The sequence below is a fragment of the Argiope bruennichi genome, chromosome 11, assembly GCF_947563725.1.
Source record: "Argiope bruennichi chromosome 11, qqArgBrue1.1, whole genome shotgun sequence".
NCBI classification, from domain to species: domain Eukaryota; kingdom Metazoa; phylum Arthropoda; class Arachnida; order Araneae; family Araneidae; genus Argiope; species Argiope bruennichi.
The window spans coordinates 87,895,325-87,916,660 of NC_079161.1; positions in this window are offsets into that span (position 1 = coordinate 87,895,325).

Consider the following 21,336-nt stretch of genomic DNA (forward strand, 5'->3'; position numbering starts at 1 on the left):
TGTAAGGAAATATAAATAAAGTAAAGTGACTCTACTAATGAATGTTCTTTATGTAAAAAGGAAATAATGCATGGTTTTCAAAAGGGATTTTATAGAAAATAAAATAAAGAGAAAAACAGTATTTGTGGAGAAAAAAATTAAACATGATTATGATTATTTCTTATAATAAATTGTTGAATTCCGTATTTAGAATCCTCTCTAACTCCGACTTTAATTTTCTGTTTGTATTATTATTTAATTTTACAGGGTATGGCATTCTGCAAACATATTGCCAATCAAGAGAAAAATAACAATAATATATTTAATTTTTTTCTCGCATAAAAAATTCAACTAAGACATCTCAACTCTAAAAAAAGTTGTTTGATTTCTGTTAGGATACAAACGATTATTTAAATTGTAAACAATTTAAAGTGAATAAAAGTTCAGACGATTCTTTCTTTTAAGTTAATGTGCTTTATTTTACAACATTTAAATTGTAATTTGAGTCAATTATTAATTATTCTTTTTTCATTTATTTTTCTTGGAGATTTTTGTGATCAATTGAAGGAATCTGAATTTAAAAAGGAATTCGTGATAGTTTCTGCTATTATTTACCATTACTTTAAAGACAGCAATAATAATAGCGTCTCAAAGATTTTTGAATGAACCATTGTGATTTTCCCAAGATGCTGCATTTCAAAAGTAATTTGATTTTTCAAAACAATTTCGCAATCAGTTCATATTTCGGTTAGAGAAAGTATTTCGACAGCTAATTTTAAATTTAAAATATTTTGTATGATCTATAAATTCAGGTTCCTGAGATGTGCTTTTTTTATAGAATAAAATGACCCCTAAACCCCATTACACGTAACATCAAAATGTGGTGTCTTTTTCATCGTAAACGGCAGTTACACACCACCACCACAGTCCCCGACATCAGTGTCATTGAAATGCTGTGGGCCGCACTCGAAACAGTGATTCAAAAACTTAAAATTAGAAACAAAATCCCATTTAAAACAAATGTTCCAAGAAGAAAAGGATTACATATCTTCAGATATAACAAAAAAAATTTGTCGAATCGGTACCACTACATTTAGAGGCCATTATAAAAGCCAAAAGACATGTAACTAAACACTGACACTTTCTTTCTATGCGAGATATTATAAAAATTTCATTGGGGTATTCTCAATTTTTTTGAGACAGAAATCTGCATATGTTTATTTAAAATGCTTCTAAAACTTTTCAATTTAGAATTTTTTCATTCATTTTTTTTATTTTTTTACTTTAAATTAAATCATCTGTTATGTAGAAATAAAAACAAATTTGTACTTCTCAGTAATGTGTTATTTCTATTGAAAGTCGGATTTTTCAAGTAAAAGTAAGGCAGATTCTCAATTATTTGAGCCACTGTATGCAATAATATTTATAGGATCTGTCTTAAAAATTATGGTAATAGGATCTAAAATTTCATATACAGTTTCTGAGAGGGCGATTTCTTTTCAAATACAGCATCGATATCAAACAGTTATTTTTTATTATCATTTTCTTCTGAATACATGTCTGAAGTTATATCTGATAAACAGATTAATTATAAAATGCAGAAGGTAAAATTATTGTTAAAAGTCTGTAGTATCAAAGTTGTACAAATGTTTAAACGAAATTCTTTGAAAGGAAAAATGTTTGTTTATTCTGTTTTATTTTAAAACCACTCATATTTAAACATTAATTTGAAATGTGATTTAATACTGTATCTTTGAAAAATGTCAAAAATTAAGCAACAAAATTTATTTTTAAAAATTTGTAAAATTTTCTGCAAATCACAAAAAAAAAAAAAATCATTTTCTTGTACTATAAAATAAATTTTGCATTTTGACATCCGCTTCTTACTATTTTTATACCAAGCATAAACATTTTCAGCGATAATTTCAGGAATTTTGTTTATAACTAAAAAGCAAAATATGCAGACGATTTTTTTTTAATATTTCGTTTTGCTGTTTGTAATTAGGATATTATGCCAATATAAATCTTTTAGATTTATTGTTGTCGCTTTTTTTTATCACTTTGGTAAATTCAAGTGAAGTAATTTTTAAATCAATTTGTGTTTCATTTCATTATATACTATGCAATGTAAAATGATGATTTACTTATAGAAACTGCTTTGCATTATAAAATGATTATTTTCTCCCAAAAACTGATTCAAATGAATATTTATACATATAAAACAAGCTTTCCTATTTTAAAAATATCTTTTTTTTATATTTACAAGTTTTTTTCTTTTTTTTGTGGTATTAAACCTAATAATAATTCTGTAATTCTGGAATCGTAAGTGTTATCGGTGAAGTTGATTTATTATATGGGAGTCACTATACCAAAATGTTCAACTTTCTTCAAATTTACATACATTTTCTAAACAGCCATTTAAAATTTTATAAAAAAGAAAATTACCGTCTATGAAGTTTTCCAGATTTATAAGTTGTTATTGTTCAAAAATTTGCATCTGGAATTCTTCAAGGGTGGAATCATGAAATTTTGAAAAGTTTTCAAGTTTCAAATCATTTTCAGTCGTTTCAATAACATATTTTTGAAGTCATGCGTGGTTAAGAATAGGGTAATTAACAAATGCCAATGCTTGAAATATAGAATTTGGTATGTGGCTTCTATATAAGAAATCAAAACTTGCATCCTATTTTTAATTCTACTTATTTAAATTAAAATTGTAATAAAATATTTCGCATTATTTCGGGGTTGTTTCCGAAATTACTAGCGTTTTTCTAATTCATAAATATTATTTTCAGGAAAAATAAGGCAATCCCTGCATTTTGCCTATTGCTCTTACCTATTTTTGCATCTCAAGCCCACTTTTCAAAAAAAAAAAAAAAAATGCAGTATTTTGTTTTGCAAAAGAATGTAAGCAAAATTTGGCATTCTATTTGCTTTAAAATTTTGTTTACTTCTCTTGAAAAGACAGATGATAGAAATTATAAATCTCTCAGATTTATACTTATTGCTTTTTTATCACCTTTGTAGACAGAAAAATACACTTCTGAATCATTTTATTTTAATGTACAGAATAAAACATAAAACTTCTATTTTCTTATTGAAACTGTTTCAAACGACTTTTTATGATTTAAAACATTTAAAAATACAATATTTGTTTTATGTGTTCTATTTTCGACACAGAGAGGAAGTATTGTAAACGTTAAAACCTTCGAATGCGAGATTTTGGGGTATATTCATGTTTTAAGACTCTCTATGACCAAAAAGTGTACTTTTTGAATGGTGTCTGTTCTTCTATTTTGCGAATATGATAATTGAGAAACTCTTTCAGCCAAATGAATAAAATTTCATTTTTGCTCTTTTCACAACATTTATAGATTTCTATTACATTTTAAGCAAAATTTATTCAAATGATTTCTGTCTATCTATCTGTTTGATTGCAGGTGAACTGGACATCTACAAAGCTAGATAGGTAAAAGTTGGCACTCAGATTTTTATTTACAGCGTAGATCTGTAACCAGTTTTGAAGCAAATTTATCAAAGTGTTGAAATTCTATTATCATTTTCTTCCCCGTTTCTTTTTATTTTAGTTTAGTTGTATTAACATTTCATTTTAAAGCAACAGCAGGACAATTTAACAGTGAATCTTGTAATTTTTAACCAGTTTTAAAAAAAAAGACATCTGAACTATCACTCCCCTATCGAAACCTCCGCACCACACCAACGGGAGGATGATCAGTCCTGAAGGATTTATCGTGCCCCAGAACCGCTTACAGGACAGTTCTTCGGTGGAAATGGGTGTCGAGCTTGGAATATTTCTTTCCCAAAGTCGAAACTTTACCACCAGGCCAACGTGGCCTTATTTTCTTGTGAGCGCCGCAACTCAAAAATGTAATCATTGAATAAATGATATCTGATAGATGACTTTGCTGCTATAATTATAGCCATTTTTGAATTTTGGTTTAATTCGATAAAAAATAAGAACCAAAAGCAAATACAGTGGCTCCAAAAATTGAGAGTACACTTTACTTTTACTTGATAAATCCGACTTTCTATATAAATAACACATTACCGGGAAGTGCAAACATGTTTTTATTTTTACACATAACAAATGGTTTAATTTAGAGTAAAAATAAAGAAAAATAAACGAAAAATTTCTAAACTGAAAAGTTTCAGAAGCATTTTAAATAAACATACGCAGAATTTTGCCTCAAAAAATTGAGAATACACCAATGAAATTTTTGCAATATCACGCATAGAAACAAAGTGTCACTATTAATTTGCATGTCTTTTGGCTTTTATAATGGCCTCTAAACGTCATGGTACCGATTCGTCCCATTTTTGGCGGTATCTGAAGATATTTTATCCCATTCTTCTTGCAACACTTGTTTTAAAAGTGTTTCGTTTCTATTTTTGTGTTGTTGGACCAATGCTTCGAATGTGGCCCACAGATAATCAACGGTACTGATGTCGGGGTACTGTGGTGGCGTGTGTAACTGCTGTTTGCAATGAAAAAGACACCATATTTTGACGTTACGTGCATTCTGTGTGGAGTCGTTGTCCTGCTGGAAAAGGGAATTTCCATCTAAACCAACATTTTTAGCATTTTTCTTTAGATTGCTGCGACCATACAGTTCATCCAACTTGTTACAAAAATTTCGGAAATCATAGGCAGAAGTGAAAGTGTTGAAACTGTGCAAAATGTAATTAGACAAGCTGGATATAAAAGTCGCATTGTTAGAGGGAAACCGTTCATCAGCTTGCAAATTCAGAAAAAGCATTTGAAGTTTGCAAAAACTCATCAACTGAAGACCAATAACCGTTGGAAAAAAGCTATATTTAGTAATAAAAGAAAACTCAACATTTTTGGCAGTGACAGCCATCGTACTGTAACGTGAATGTCTAATACTGCTTTGGATCCAAAAAATTTACGCCCTACAGTTAAACAGGATGGTGACTCCGTCATGATTTCAGGTTGCATGGCTTCATCCAGGGTAGGAAATTTAATTTGTATAGATGGCATTGTAATTTCTTGGATATACTTCGCAGGAATCTAAAGGAAAGTTTTAAAAATGTGGGTTTATATGGAAATTTTGTTTTTCAGTAGGACAACGACCTCAAACAGAATGCACGTAACGTCAATTGTGTCGTTATCGTTGTAAACAGCAATTACACACACTTCCGCAGTACCTCGACATCAAAACCATTGAATATATGTGGGCTACATTCGAATCAATGGTCCAAAAACACAAAATTAGAAACAAAACACTTTTAAAACAAGTGGTGCAAGGAGAAAGAGGTAAAATATCTTCAGATATCACCAAAAATGGGTCAAATGGGTATCACGACGTTTAGAGGCCATTATAAAAGCCAAAAGATATGCAACTAAATACTGACACATTCTTTCTATGCGAGATATTACAAAAAATTTCATTGGTGTATTCTAAATTTTTTAAAGCAAAATTCTGCGTAAGTTTATTTAAAATGCTTCTGAAACTTTTCAATTTTGAAGTTTTTCGTTGATTTTTCTTTATTTTTTCTCTAAATTAAATCATTTGTTATGTGTAAAAATAAAAACATGTTTGCACCCCCCGGTAATTTGTTATTTATATTGAAAGTCGGATTTATCAAGTAAAAATATGGTATACTCTCAATTTTTTGAGCCACTGCATGTTTTCGCTTTTGATTGGCTGTTTGGTAAAACCGATTATTATATCTTCTGTGATTGACTATGTGTTAACGTTTCTTTTGTTTTCTATATTATATATATATATATATATATATATATATATATATATATATATATATATATATATATATATATATATATATATATATATATATATATATATATATAATTTAGAGTAAAAATTATCAATGTCAGTGATCATTTTCTCGTTCTTTTCCCTCTATCCTGAAGTAAAATTTACCATTAAGTTAGCTGCCAAATATACGCATGAGTCAGATGCGCATATTTGGCATCTTATTTGGCAAAGATTTCAGTCACATGTATTTTGTATGATTGGAGATCCTTTCAATGTGGTTGATTAACCTAAACTTCCTTCATGTTCTTAAAATTTTACTGGAGTGTCTTAGTGTATGTGTGCTATTGTATAAATAAATGCTTTTGATGACTTGTAATGTTTACTGCGTAAATCTCCTACACTTGAAAATACAACAATTGTTTTACAGCATTTAACAGTCTAAATAATTTTCAACTTAACGCTAATAGAAAGTTCATAAGCTAAAATTAATTTAAAAAAAAGATCCTCCTTGGTACAAATAAGGAAAATCTGTACTTTAATAATTTTGAATATTAGTTTAAAATCAAATAAAAATTAATTATTTTATGTATTTTATGAATCCATTCTGACCGTATTTTTCGAAAAATGCATCAGATTCAAGGCGACTAATTTCTTTTGTATATAACAATTCTTTAACGTATACAAATATCTTTAAGTTTTTGCCGTTCTCGTAGGCGATGCTCAAAGAGAAAATTATTGTTATTGGAAATCTTCCATGTGTCCCTACTTATTTACCAAAGTACCTTCAAATGGCCAACTATAAAAAAAATTAACAATTTCCGTGAAGAACTGATGTAAGAAGAATTACTTAAATGAGATCACATTCTACCGTAGAGCAGAAAAAAGAAAACGTAAGAACATAGCACACGGCTTACAGAAAAAAATCAACTCATGAGTTGATTTTCAAGGTGTTTATCCTGTTTGTAAATCGTCTAAATATTTGATTTTTAACTGTTAAGAAATCTCTCATTTAAAACTTATCTTGGGCTGTCAGAAATAATTTAAAATTATGTCTATCTATAAAAGCGATAACACAAACCACAAAAATCGAAAAGGTTGTTATTTTCCGTTCTGTCTTTACATCAAATTTGCAGTTCCCAGCTGAAATTCAGTAACAGTCGGAACATTTGATCCCTAATTATTAAGGACTATTCATATTTTTTACCTGCCTAAAACCGAATTATTTTGAAATTATAAAATGAAATTGCAAATACCAAAATCTATTTGATTAGATTAAATACTCATATTGATCAATCGTCGTTCTAGTAGTCGACACTTATCGCACAATGATTCTATAAATGATTGGTACCACACAAATAAGATCATAGCTTCTCACTCACACCTTCTATGAAATCCCACTTCTTATCTCAAAGGTCTCACTTCCCAGGAAGCACAAATTGCTTTGCAATATTGTACAAAAGTGGAAGATATTTGATTATTAAATATTCAACAACGTTGTACAATATTGCGAATATTTTTTTTAATATCGTATAATATTGTAGAATATACATGTTCCATTTGGATTGTAAAGTTTTCCCTAGTGCTCATAAAAGGGTGTAGTCCTTCAACCAATGACGTGAGGGGTGGTAGGCATTTATGAACATGGGCATTTTTTTTTTCTTAATTTAAACTTTCTTTTCATCGCACCCAAGTGGCTCGTTCACAACATCTGCGCAACATTTTCCCTTCTCAAGAAGTCTGCAAACAAAAAGAACAATTTGAGAAGAAGGATTTGAACTTCAGTTAACATCATTATTGAGAAGAAAGATTTGAACTTCCGTTAACATCATTATTGAGAAGAAGGATTTGAACTTCCGTTAACATCATTATTGAGAAGAAGGATTTGAACTTCCGTTAACATCATTATTGAGAAGAAGGATTTGAACTTCCGTTAACATCATTATTGAGAAGAAGGATTTGAACTTCCGTTAACATCATTATTGAGAAGAAGGATTTGAACTTCCGTTAACATCATTATTGAGAAGAAGGATTTGAACTTCAGTTAACATCATTATTGAGAAGAAGGATTTGAACTTCCGTTAACATCATTATTGAGAAGAAGGATTTGAGCTTCCGTTAACATCATTATTGAGAAGAAGGATTTGAACTTCCGTTAACATCGTTACTTTTATTTATTTATTTATTATTTATTTTGAGTATTTAGCTTTTACGTTTATAGAATTTTTTATTTTCATTGATTTTTCTGTATTTCATACACAAATAAATTTTTATGAATCGAAAAGTAGAACTGAATATTAGAAATAATTTTGTTTTTCAATATGGTTAAGTTATGACAAATATCGAACGCAAAATAACCAACACAAAACTAAACATTAAATATCCATAAAAATATTTTCAGCAATAAATTTAAAGCCACAGATGTTTATAAGGATTTATTCACAAAGTGTATGATATTAGACTTCTTTTAGTGTGGGTAGTATTTGTTAAGAAAAAAAATATTTTCGAAAAGCATTAAAGTTCACTTGTTTAACTATCTAGTCAAATTGCATTACTTGATTTATCGATTTATATCTGAAGATACAACTGTCGTCCGCCTTCTGGGAAAATTCGTCTAGACAATATCAATAAAATACGACTCAGTAACGCAGTAAACCTTTGAGCTTAAAAGGATTTTGGAATGTCAAATGTTTTTAGAATTAAATAATTTCTTTCTATTTATTCTCTACTTCGAAATATTTCTAGCGTTATGTCATAATAAGGAATTAAATTCTGAAAAATGAACTAAGAAATATTGTAATAAATGTTAATACAAGGTAGTCATGTAATAAATATATTTCCCTGTTTCGAAATATCTGCTGAAAATATCTAAAACTGCTGACCAGAACAGCCAAATTCCTCATAGGCACTGTGGATAATTTGTTTCAACTCTATTAATATCTCGTTTTAAATTAACCCTAAGGCTGTTTTAAAGCCTTGTAACGATGAACCGCATTTAGAAGACGAGGACGACTCTTGAACAGGCATTATCCTCTCGAAACTTCTACATCACACGAACGGGAAGACATTTGGCCATGATGGATTTCACGTGAATTAGACGAGCTTACATAGTAGTTCTTCGGTGGATTCAAATCTTACACCTGGAACTTTACCACCAGACCACCGTAGTCTCTGGAAGCCATGGGAACATGAATTCATCGAAAACCCGGCATCTCGGAATCCTTCTTAAGTATTTCATCATAAAAGTGTTATCCCCTTTCCTAACCACTTAAAATAATGTTGATTTTAGGGAAGGTCACTCACACCACGAGTGCTCGGATTTTTAATTTCAGAGTCCTTCACACGAGCGATTTGCGCTTAGTAGTATATTAAAGATAGCAGAATATGCAATTTAAAAGTATTTTTACTGATCATTAGAAAAAAATCAATCATAGAGCTTCAACTTCAATAACAAGATACTCTATCTGATATTACATATTACGATAAATAAAAATTATGAAATTTGTATAATTTTCATTATTATATTTAGCTATTTTCACTGTTACTTAATATGATTTGTTGTTTTTTTTTTCATTGTGTTCTTGAATTAAGTCATTTACATTACATTACTGTATATACAGGCATACAGTTCACTTCTTGACAAATTTGCTTCAAAATTCTTTTTTTTTTATTTATTTAGGGAAGGGAAATGTATTTGTATATCCGCAAATATAGATATTTGTTTTTTAAATTCAGAGAGGACAGAACCATGGAGATTCCTAAACATCTGGAGTTCGATTTAAATGCTTTTTTTACTATTTTTCGCATATGAGAAAGCGAACATTTCAAGGTATAATATCTGGAACACGAAGGTAAAATTTGCACGTTTAAAAATGAAAAAAAAAAATCTTTAAAGCATAGACAAAAAGTGTATACTATTGTTCTATGGGGGGGGGGAAGTATTTCTGGAAGGAATTATATTTCTTAATCTACATTTGGATTACTACTCTTTCAAATATGTAGACATTTCATTGCTTTTCCTGTAATAATTCATAACTTAATAATAGATAACGTTTATTATTTAATTTCCTTTCTCTATACATTCTCTGTGTTCTTTAATCGGCAAAAATAGATCCTACTTCCCTCGGAATTCTGTTTAAAGGAGTTATAAGGAATTGAAAATTCCTTCTCCCACCTTTTTATACGCCTCACCCGCTTTGAACTAGATGGCTCATCTACGAACTCATTCAAATTTCCAACCTTCTTACAGAATAGTCTAGGAAGATTCTAAATCCAATCAAAATTATTCTAGTTATTATATTAACAAGCTAAATGGAATTAGCATGAACGGAAAGTAATTTAGTGCTCTAAATACCATGATGAAAGAAGATCTGCAGAAATTTTCTCGAAGTCTTGCCAAGAAAAACATTGCAATAGGAATTCCTTCTTTTTAGAAGGAATCTACCTAATTTCTGTAATAACTAATTTCAATACGAAAACTTCTTGAAATAATTTTATTGTCTTGTCGATTCTTGAGCCTTCGTCTTAATCTTATGTATTTTTGAAAAAAATATATTAAGTACATGTATTTTAAACAACTATTCGTTTTATCACCAATTTCTACAATCTTTTTTCAATGTATATTCTATATAAGAGAAAGTGTAAAAAACTTATTTCAACTCTCAAATTCACAGTATTTCAAATAAATAATAAAAATAAATTTCAGATTTAAAAATATTGTGCTTGTGCTGAAAGGGGTTTCCATATTACAAAATATTGAATGAATTAAAAACTATAATTTCGCTCAAATGCATTTGACTATAACTTTCCTTAATTTATATTTTTCGTCAATTCCTTAATAAACTTTTTATAAATTTGGATGGCATCTCCGAAATATATTTCTTAAAAGGATGTAAAATACTTTGTTTTCGTTTACAAGAAAGAAAATACATTAGCCTTGTTCCAATGCCTTATCTATATTTCCTACCTAACCAAAATCAATGCCCTATTTGTAGATTAACTCCTCCAAGAAAAGTTATTTGATTTATTGAAAAAAAGACCAAAAAAACCCGTTTTTTACTCTATTTACGTTAATAACACACAGAAGCTTTAGAGTAATTATTATTATTTTTTTATTTTCAAGATAAGTGAATTTTAATGATAAGAAAATAATTGGCCGTCATAATTTTGGTTGAATATTTCGAAAATAAGATTCAAAAAATTATAACATTACGTACCAACTTTTGAGGTTTCTTTGAAACCGAAGATAAGTATAGCAATTGAAATTCATTCAGAATTTTATGTGTAGAAAATAATATTATTTTATTTTTATTTTTCTGTCTCATATCTCTTACTCTTAAACGTCGCAGGAAATTCTTGCCAACAAAATAATAGCTTAGAAAATAGCGATATTACAGAAAAAAATCAAATATTTCATCTTCTTTTCCTATTTTGTATTATCATTTGAACTTTTTGATTAATGAAGACTTCGTAAATAATTGCCCAATTTCAAATAAACTACACCACTATGATCGAAAATTAGTGAATTATGAAAAAAAAAAAGAACATGCCAAGTGTGGATTTTTTAAAACCTTTTTGAACATTTTCTAAGAAAACGATTTTACTAGTATTCTTTCTGAAGTGACGTGAGTTAACTTTACATATATAAATATTTCAATTAGGATATTCAGGGTGTTTTTTTTTGTTTTTTTTTAAATATAGTTTTCGACTCCATTTGAGTTAGATCGGTTGCTAAACCTTTTAAAATTGGGGAAAATATTACTTGAAGCTATTTTTTATGTTTGTATTTTTTCTAAGCGTTTTTGTTGTTTGCATATCTTAATTACAGTAGAAAATAGAAATGATTTTTTCGGTAACTTTAGATCTCCTGTCAAAAAGAAAATTAAATAAAATTCAAAAATTAAATAAATAATTACGAAAAAGTTGAATGAACAATGGTAGTAAATATTTCCTAGGAGTCTATAAAATATTTTAAAAACAGGCCTTATTCCTAAGTATTCTTTTTTTTTTTTTTGCTGTACATTAATTCAAGGGAATTGAGCTTTTAATTGCATTTTTTTATTTAGGATGTACTATTTCATTTTTATTTTCGAAAATATCAAGACCCTAGTATGGTTTATCATATATAAAATAATTTAGGACAATATCAAGATAAGTTAGTAGTTAGATTTTTCATAATTATAGCATATAATTCATCAGTATTCATTGTTATAAAATTACTATTTTCAAAACTATTGCAAATACTAACCATTATTACAGATTCTTCTGCTATTACTATTTACGAAAATGTCTAGAATTTTTCTTAAATTGGAATGTTATTTTTCAAAAAGCGTTTCTAATATGCTTCAAGAGCTCATTCACTGTATATGAAATTTCTGACATGTGCATAGTGTTATTTAATTAAACGTCAAAGGAGAAAAAAAATAACCTTAAGAGTCTGTAATTTCAATGCTTACTTAAACATCAAACCTATTTGTTTTATACATAGCAGCAAAATGGATATTTTCGGAGGGGGGGGGATTTAAAGTCCATGTATTGACTTACTTTGCAAAGTGAGAATATATCAATAAAAATTTAACTTCTGATTCTTCGTACCTCGATTCCAGTTATACAGTAAATTTTATTTCTTAAATAAATTACATGCTAAAGTAGGAGTTTTAAATTTTCATCCAACCGCCTCCAGGACAAATTGTTTGTTCACTACATACATACCGGGGGTGGCATGAATTCGGGCAAACTTCAAAAAATCATAATAAAAAAAGTAATGCTCGAAAAAAATTGTGGTTTGCGGGAATATGTTCAGAGAGCCTTTGGATTTTGTTATTTCCATTTAAAAAATTTACTTAAAAATGACCGATAGATGGCGCTCACACGTCATGCCGAGTCTGTTTATGCAAATCAGTATAGCTATAAAACACAAGGCTGGAAATGGATCTGTCATTCGACGCTAGTAGCATGCTATCACTACCAGATTGAGCGTTGGTGGTGAAATTGCTTTATAAGAACGGTGAATCTGCGACTAAAGCATTGCGACAGTTACGAACGGTGAAAGGAATTAAGGCGAAGAAAAATTTCATTGAATGGCATATTGAATGTAGTTCGCCGTTTTGAGGAAACTGGAAGATTAGAGGATCGTCCATGAAGTGGCAGACCATCCATCAGCGTTGACCGCTTCGTTGTTGTCCAAAGGGTCATGAGAAATGTGACTTCAACGGGGAGTTTCAGTGCGCGATAGTTCAGTACAAGATAGAGACATTTCACCAGTTGTTGCAGCAGATTGCGAGAAAAGACAAACCTTTGCAACATGGGTGCTCGCACAAATGGAACGAGACCCACAATGGTTACTGAACATCATGTGGACAGATGAAGCCCACTTTTCATTGCATGATGACGTCAATACGCAAAACAGTCGCATCTGGGCAGCATCAAACCCTCGTGCGTACACGACCAAACCACTACATAATCCACATGTGACTGTTTGGTGCGGTTTCACTGTGCCCTGCATTCTAGGCCCTTTCTTTTTTGAAGAGCGGTGTCCTGTATCCGATTGGAAAACCTTTTCCGTCACTGCAGAATGCTATCTAAGGCTTTTGAGAGACCACGTTTTGCCTGCTTTGCAGGAAACACGTGCGTTATCTTCCGTCACCTTCATGCAGAATGGTGCCCAGCCCCACGTTGCTAGCTCCGTTAAGACATTCCTCCTAGATATATTCACTGAGGATAGAGTGATAAGCAGAGGATGTAAGAATGAGTGGCCCTTACGATCGCCAGATCTTTCACCAGCGGACTTTTGGTTGTGGGGATACCTGAAGTCTCGTGTCTACCGGGACTCTCCTGCCACTTTGATGGAACTGAAAGATGCGATTCAATTGCCCGTTAGTGGCATCGATGCCGACATGTTACACGCAGCTGTAATAGGCGTAGTTACGCGCCTCACTTGCTTAATACATTGTGGTGGCGGTCATGTTGAGCATCTTTTGCTTTAAAATAAAATGTACTATAATGTGACTGTGCTATGTTTTCCTGATTTGCATAACCGTCTCGGTATGACCGTGTGAGCGCCATCTATCGGTCATTTTTAAATACATTTTTTAATGGAAATAACGAAATCCAAAGGCTCTTTCAACATATTCCCGCAAACCGCAATTTTTTTCGAGCATTTATTTTTTTAATGATTTTCGAAGTTTGCACGCATTTATGCCGCACCCGGTATTTAAAATTATTTTAAATTTCAATTTTTTGATAAATTCAAAGGCGAATATTTATTGAATGATACTGCAGATAATGCCAATCAGTCTTCCAGAAATTGCGATCAGCAAGTCGCAATATGATGTCATCAGGATGATACGTCCTACTGCAATATGCAATTTGCAACATGATATTGATGATATGATGTAATCAAGATGCTTGTGTGTGGATGTTTTAAATGATACCAGCATTTCATTTTAGACAGTAACATTATTTTCAGACAATGCATGAAAATGTATGACAATCTGTGTATTTTCATATACTCTGTCGCTTTTTGCTCTGAGCAGGTAAGAGCATCACATTCAGTCGAAGAATCAATTTCAAGGTCTTATAATTGTTACGTTTAAATATTGTAAATAAAATTATTATTGATTAATCATGTTTTATAACTGAAAAGCAAACTTTGGAATAACACTCAAAATTATGATCTAAAAATCATCTAAATACGCCATTAATTGTCCGCTGCACTCGACCGCTCAGCGTTTCGACACAGATCTCAAAAATACAACTTTAATACACATTTCCTATGCATTTAATGTACATTGATATAATTCCCCTATCATAATTACTAAATAATATATCTAATGTATCAATTTGACCAATTTGTTTTTGTATGAATATCAAGAACCTTAAATATATCAGTAAGGATCATCTGTCCCCTTCGCTTTCTTTTTCCATAGATATAGCAAAATAAAATTTAATACAGTAAACAACTTCAACAACTGAACTTATGCACAGTTCCCGTTAGAATTTCATTTCGAAAACATTGCAAATATGCTAGTCAATCAGTATGCTATATCATTATCTATACTTATGATAAAGCTCAATGTGTGTGTGTGTGTTGGCGCTCTACAGGCCAGGTCATTTGACATACAGCTACCAAATTTGGTACATGTATACCTTAGAGGTCGGGAATGTGCACCTGGGGTCCCTTTTTTTGGAATTTTAATTAGAATTTTAATTATTAATTAAAAACTAACTTTCCCGCCAAAAAATCTTCCATTTTCCCCACCGCCAACTTTTTCGCCAAAAAAATCTTCCATCCCCCCCCCCCGCCAAATCGCCAAATGAGTAAGGCTTCAATTTTTTTTTTTCTCCCAACAGTCATGAGGCTAGGGTTAATATTTTTCGGCGGATTATTTCAAACGATTCTGTTTATTTTCTTAATGTTTGACGCATTTAAAATTAAACATTGTTAATTAATCCATGTTTCAGATTCATTCTGAAGTACTTTTGAATTAAAATAACACAGAATAAAGGAAATTAAAAATGTATAATCTGCATAGCGTTACCCCAACTGGCGTATAAAAATTCACGCATTTGCGTTACCGGAGCTGGCGAAGAAAATTCACGCATGCGCATTCTGATTGTTGCCATGGCAACCGTTATCAACGGATGATTTAAATTATTTTTGGGTTAGTTGCATGCTTTTGTAAGTAAATTGTATTTCTGTTAGTTATATATTTTTGTATATGCTTATAGTTTTAAGTACATCGTTTTTTAAATAGTTTTATAAACCTGTTTTCGACTTATTATTTTAAACGATTCATTTTATTTTCTTAAAGTTTGATGCGTTTAAAATGAAACATTGTTAATGAATCGATCTGTTCATGATGAATCTGAGAAAATTTTGTAGACAAATTCTTGAGATATTACATAACTTAAGAAAGATATTCTTTAGTGCCCATAAAGTTTAAACGCTCAGTGACTCTATTATCAGTAATCATAGTATTAAAAAAATGCTTTGTTTCAGTAAAAAATATTATTATATTAATTGCAGTTTAGTCATTTCCATTTTAATTTTAAGCATAAATTCTACCGGAACTAACAGAAAATTAGAGAGATACATATTATGTTATGGCTGAAGGACTTTATATTATTATGAGTGAATTACATGACTATCAAAATTTGAAGCTTTAAAATATTTGATGAAGAAGCTATTAAAGTAGGAATTACATAAAATATTTAATGATTAAAATTTTAACGAGCATTAAGATTGGCGAACCGGCTGGTCGCCAAAGGCGGCTAGTTACGTAATAAATTAAAAAATATCTTCTTTTGATTTGGTAAGAATGTATTTCATCAACATTGGCCAATATGATTAGATTAATACTATAAATATGGTTAACGAAGGCGATTATTATTTAATTATGTTAATAAAATATCATGAAATGGGTATCCCAGCAGTAATATAATAAAGATGCAATTGAAAACATTATAAGTAAAACATACTATCAATTCTAATAATAAAGATGAATGTGTTTGTATATGCCGCTCTATAGGTCAAAAGTATGTTACTGTCTATACAAAAAGTGTGAATTATTGCTGCCAAATTTAGTTCATATATAATCAATCCGAAAATTGAGTATACACTTGAAAGTATAAGCTACATTTTTACTTAACAGACTAAATGTTTCTCTAAGGAAATTGTATGTTTTACTAATGATTTTTGGACTCATCCACTAACAAAAGGTGAAAAAAAATTACGTAACAAAATTTATTTTTACAGAAAAATATATAAGCACAGAACTTAACCGAAAAAGAATGTCATAAAGATGAGTATACCATTTTATTAATTTTGTTGTAATCAGAAAATCAATATGAAGTTGTGAAATCTTTTGACTGGACCCCAGGTTGTAATCACTCAGGCATGGATATGGCCAATTTTTTATTGTTTCAACCGAAATTTCTGCCTACTCTCCCCTTAAAATTTTCTTGAGATCTTCTTTGCTTGTCACGAACGGATTTCTCCAACTGAGGTTGTACATTTTCTATAACATTTGAGATTGAGGTGGGGTGTGTAGCTATTGCTTGTAGTGGTACAACAAATATAAATTGATAACAAATATAACTGACCTACAGTTGCCAAATTTGGCACACATATATATATCATGGAGTATGGAAATATAAATTAAAAATGTTTTATAAAAAATTTAAATTATAATTCTAATTATTTAAAAAGTAATCAGAATTATGGTGTTTTTCGGCGATATTTACCGAAATATTATGGCATAAAAATAAATTCTAAATCGTTTCAAATTTTTTTTAAAAAAAGTATAATTAATAATTCTAATTTAATAATGCTGTGAAGTTCAGCTGAATTTTAGCAATTTTTTTTAAATATTGTTTGCCTAATTTTTAATAAAAGATTACATCGTTGCCTTGAAATTCAAATCGTTTTCATTCTTCCATCAAGGCTCTAGTAGAATGGATTTCTTCCATTGCTCAGAAATAAAGAAGGATTCTGTTTGGTATATGTGTAGTTTACGAGACTTATAAAAAAGTGTAGTTGCAATACTTTGAAATTTATCAGATAGATGAAATTTAAATTTGCGTTTTTAATATTACCATAAAGCCAAGGGACGAAGGAGATTAGTTTTAAATAATATTGGCACAATAGTATTATAATGTTAACGCGAAGTTGGCAATGAAGATTATTGATATTGGTCGTATTATTGAACTTGAGGAACCTGTCAAATTATGAAAAAAGGTATTGTTAAAAAAAGTGTATGTTATTATCAATAACGCATGATTTAGCTTTAAATTTAAATCCTTGAAGATAATAAGCCTAATTGAGTAATTGTAATTGTTGAACACAAAATTCATCATTTTTTTTTATTTTTGTAAATAATTCAAATAATTAACACACTTCACTAAAAAAGCTGTTTTTACTATTGTTTTCTATATTATTTTTCATTTTTTTTTATAAAAATACATATAGTCATATATGCATACATATATAGCCATCCATATTATCCATAATTTTTCTTTCACATATAGAAAAATAACTAATCAATAAATTCTAAATATTGTAGGGTACATAATAAACATAATTCATTCCGCACATAAAATGTGTTGGGAAATTAAAATATTTTCCTACAGACACTATGACTAAAATCTCGTTTCAAAATCAAATCATGTAAGTTAAATATTCTTCTTGAGTTACTGGGGAATGGCAACAGTAACAGTTTTCTCTCCTAAGACTAACTCGAAACAACCTATTCTATCCAGACTCAAATGATTTAAAACAATTGTTTTTATATTCCAGTTTGGCGAAATTTAACGGCGCGAAAATAAATGCCGGACATTATTCTTGTAGAATCGCCAAAGGAAAAGAAAAGATAAATATTTAAAATTACCGCTTCAGTCTTTGAATTCTTTCTGAAACTAGGTAATAAATTCTGCAATTGAAAATTATTAAGAAACTTTAAGTGGCAAGTGAGGGAAAAAACGATCCTATTTTAAGTCTTCTTCTGGCATTTTTTTGAATTCAGCCATAGCAGGAAGTTCTTTCTTTTAGAAGAGAAGAAAAAGAAGGGAAAAAATGGAAAATGGCGTTAGCAATGCCATAAAAAAGACTAAAATAATTTTATCTTTTTTGTGCAACGAAGTTTTAACTTTTTGATTAAAATGCATTTGATAAATAATTACCCAATTTTTGAAGTTGCTACAGAATCATGATTGGGAATCAGTGGATTGTGAAAAACGCAAACCAACCGTGGATTTTTGAAAACTAGTTCGAACAAATTACGCCCCCCCCCCTCCCATTTCCGTAGAAAAATGTCGGCTATTTTCTTTTTAAATATCATCAATATCCCCATACGTATATTTGGATTGAAGGATTTAGTTCGTTCCACAACTTTTCAAATCCATTTTAATTATATCGTCTGCTATTCCTGTAATAAAAAGAAGATATTTTTACTTGGAAAGATTTCTATGATTTTACATTTCTTGTTTTGATTCTTTTGTGGGTTCATTCATTCTTTATGACTTTTAAGAATTGGAAACTAGTAATATCTCTTTCACCATGCTTCAGATCAGATGTCAAAAATTATATAATTTGTTCTGAAAAAGTTAGATGAACAGTAATGGATAAATATTACTTTGGAATACGTGAAATTATTTTTAAATGTTCTTTATTGTAGTCATTTTTTGCTTATACTGTATAATCGATGGACTGTTACCTATTTTTATATATTTGACAGATTTAAATGAAAACTTTTAACGTGTGTATTTTAATATGATTTTAAAAATGTCACTTCTACCAAACTCATTTTTTTTTTCTTTTCTTTTTGACTCAGTGACAATACTAATAAGGAAAATTAGTTTTTAGTTTTGGAATTTTAAAATAAATTATATTTTATTCCCTATTATGTTCTGCTTTAATATCTTATTGCGTATTTATCTGGCAGTATTTATGAAAACTTACTTAGAAGTATTAACATTGTCAGAACTCAGAGGTTGAAATTTCAACAAATGGTAGAAAAAGAAACTGGAAATGAGTATTTTACCTAAATTTGCTTATCATGGGTTAGATCATAAGACTCGTGAGGCATTTCAGGTATAATATTCGTTGTAATTTTTATTTATTTTGATAAAAAGTTGTCGAAGAAATTCTATTTCGAATACTAAAATGTAACTACACATAACATACTTTTATTTCATAAATATTATCCCTTAAAACTCGGTATAGAAGTGTGAGTTTGAGAGGAATTCCGAAGAAAATCGATTATTTATGATTTTAAAATATGCGTTCAAATTATTTTGATATTATTTTGTTCATAGTTATAGAAACATATGTATCCGTTCTTAACTGAAAAACGAATCATTTCAGATCCCGATACTGCACGTGATAAAGCATATTTATACGCATTTATGTAATATTAGGATTTAGAATGAAACAAATCATGAGAGTTTCTGTAATGCTATGTAAATAACTTCAGTTTCGTATTTATTTGCACATTTGTATTCGCTTCAAAATATTACAAAAGAGGAAATCAGCAGTGGTTTATACCAATTTCATATCTGAGCGGTTTTGCATAAATCATTTTTTTCGGCGCAGCTGCCATGCATCAAAATGACGCCAAACGAATAATACTAACTTATTCCCACGGTAAGAAAATAGAAAACCATCTGGACATTTTCAATAACATCTGCGAATGATAGAAAAACTGGATGAAAAACAAAACACCACCAAACCATGTAGAATATTGCTATTAATGATGCACGATTATTAAAAATTGATGTTAGATTTATAAATATCGTCTTAAAGTTTATATGGTTGAAACATTTTCTATTTTGACACAAAACTACAGTTACAGTTACAAATTTCCATATTAAATTTGATATATTTAGGTCATCGCGTTTTTCAATTATCACGTATATTTACATCTGGAAATAATCTGCAGACGGTCAGTCCAGAAGTTGGATTTGCTTCCAAAATTTAACAGGGTCTGCACTATGGATGCGAAATCTCTGCACCGAATTTTATCCATCTAGCTCTCTTCGATTTGTAAGGATCATGCAAACTTGTTTTCCGACAGCTCAACAGACAGACTACTTCAGAACAGATTTTGCTCAAAATTTGACAGATTTCTGCAAATTTGATCTAAAGATCGTAAACCAAATTTCATCCATTTAGTTTGTGCAGTTTTTGAATTATCTTTATCACAGACCGACGAACATTTTCCAAATAAGTGTTTTTCGATCTCAGGGAGCACTAAAACGTGGACATTCGCCAAACTCTAGGTTTCGAATTTTTTGACGATTATAATAAGCACGTGTGAAAGTAAAAAGTCAAGAAAAGTAAAATGTGTCGTGGAACCTTATTTTAACTATTATCAAAGACAGATGCAGAACATCTCTAGAAGTAGACTGGAGTGGTAAAATTCTTTGTATTCCATTAAACTTAAAGGGCATTCATCTGTTTACGATATAGAAACGTAAAACTCAATAGAACATTTCGTCCTTCCTTTACAATTTAGCTCATAACATCTTTGTTATGACTTTAACCCAAACTTTTACTGTCAAATTTTGTGTCTTCTCCTTGGTATTAGCTAGTTGTAAACCAGCGGTGTATTTTCCAAGGCAACTAAATAATTCATTAGATATCTAGGTCTTTGCTGGCCCGGACTTTGTGTTACGATAAACCTTATTTATAGGGTATTTCAGCGAAGATAAACCGAGGTATACGACCCTCGAGTTTATGGGGGAGACATCAAAAGCAGCCTAGTTGTAGAGTTATGACTGAAACTATACATTCGGTAGATTTTACAGTGGAAATGCTTGAAATTTACTTCTAAAATTATTCTTAAATAGGTTGTCGTAGCTACATAGCTGTACCTTATGCTTTCAAGACTTGAACAGATATTTATTTGGATATAGATTACCATTTTAATTATTGGCGAAATCAGGTGAAATTGTCTTTTCGCGGTATATTACTTTGTAAAGTAAGAGAGGAAAATATCATAAATTTAATAATCAAACCTAATTCCCTAAAAATATAAGAATTTAATACTTAATGAGGAAATTACTTTCATTATTTTCTGAATTTAAGAAATATTTTGTTTCA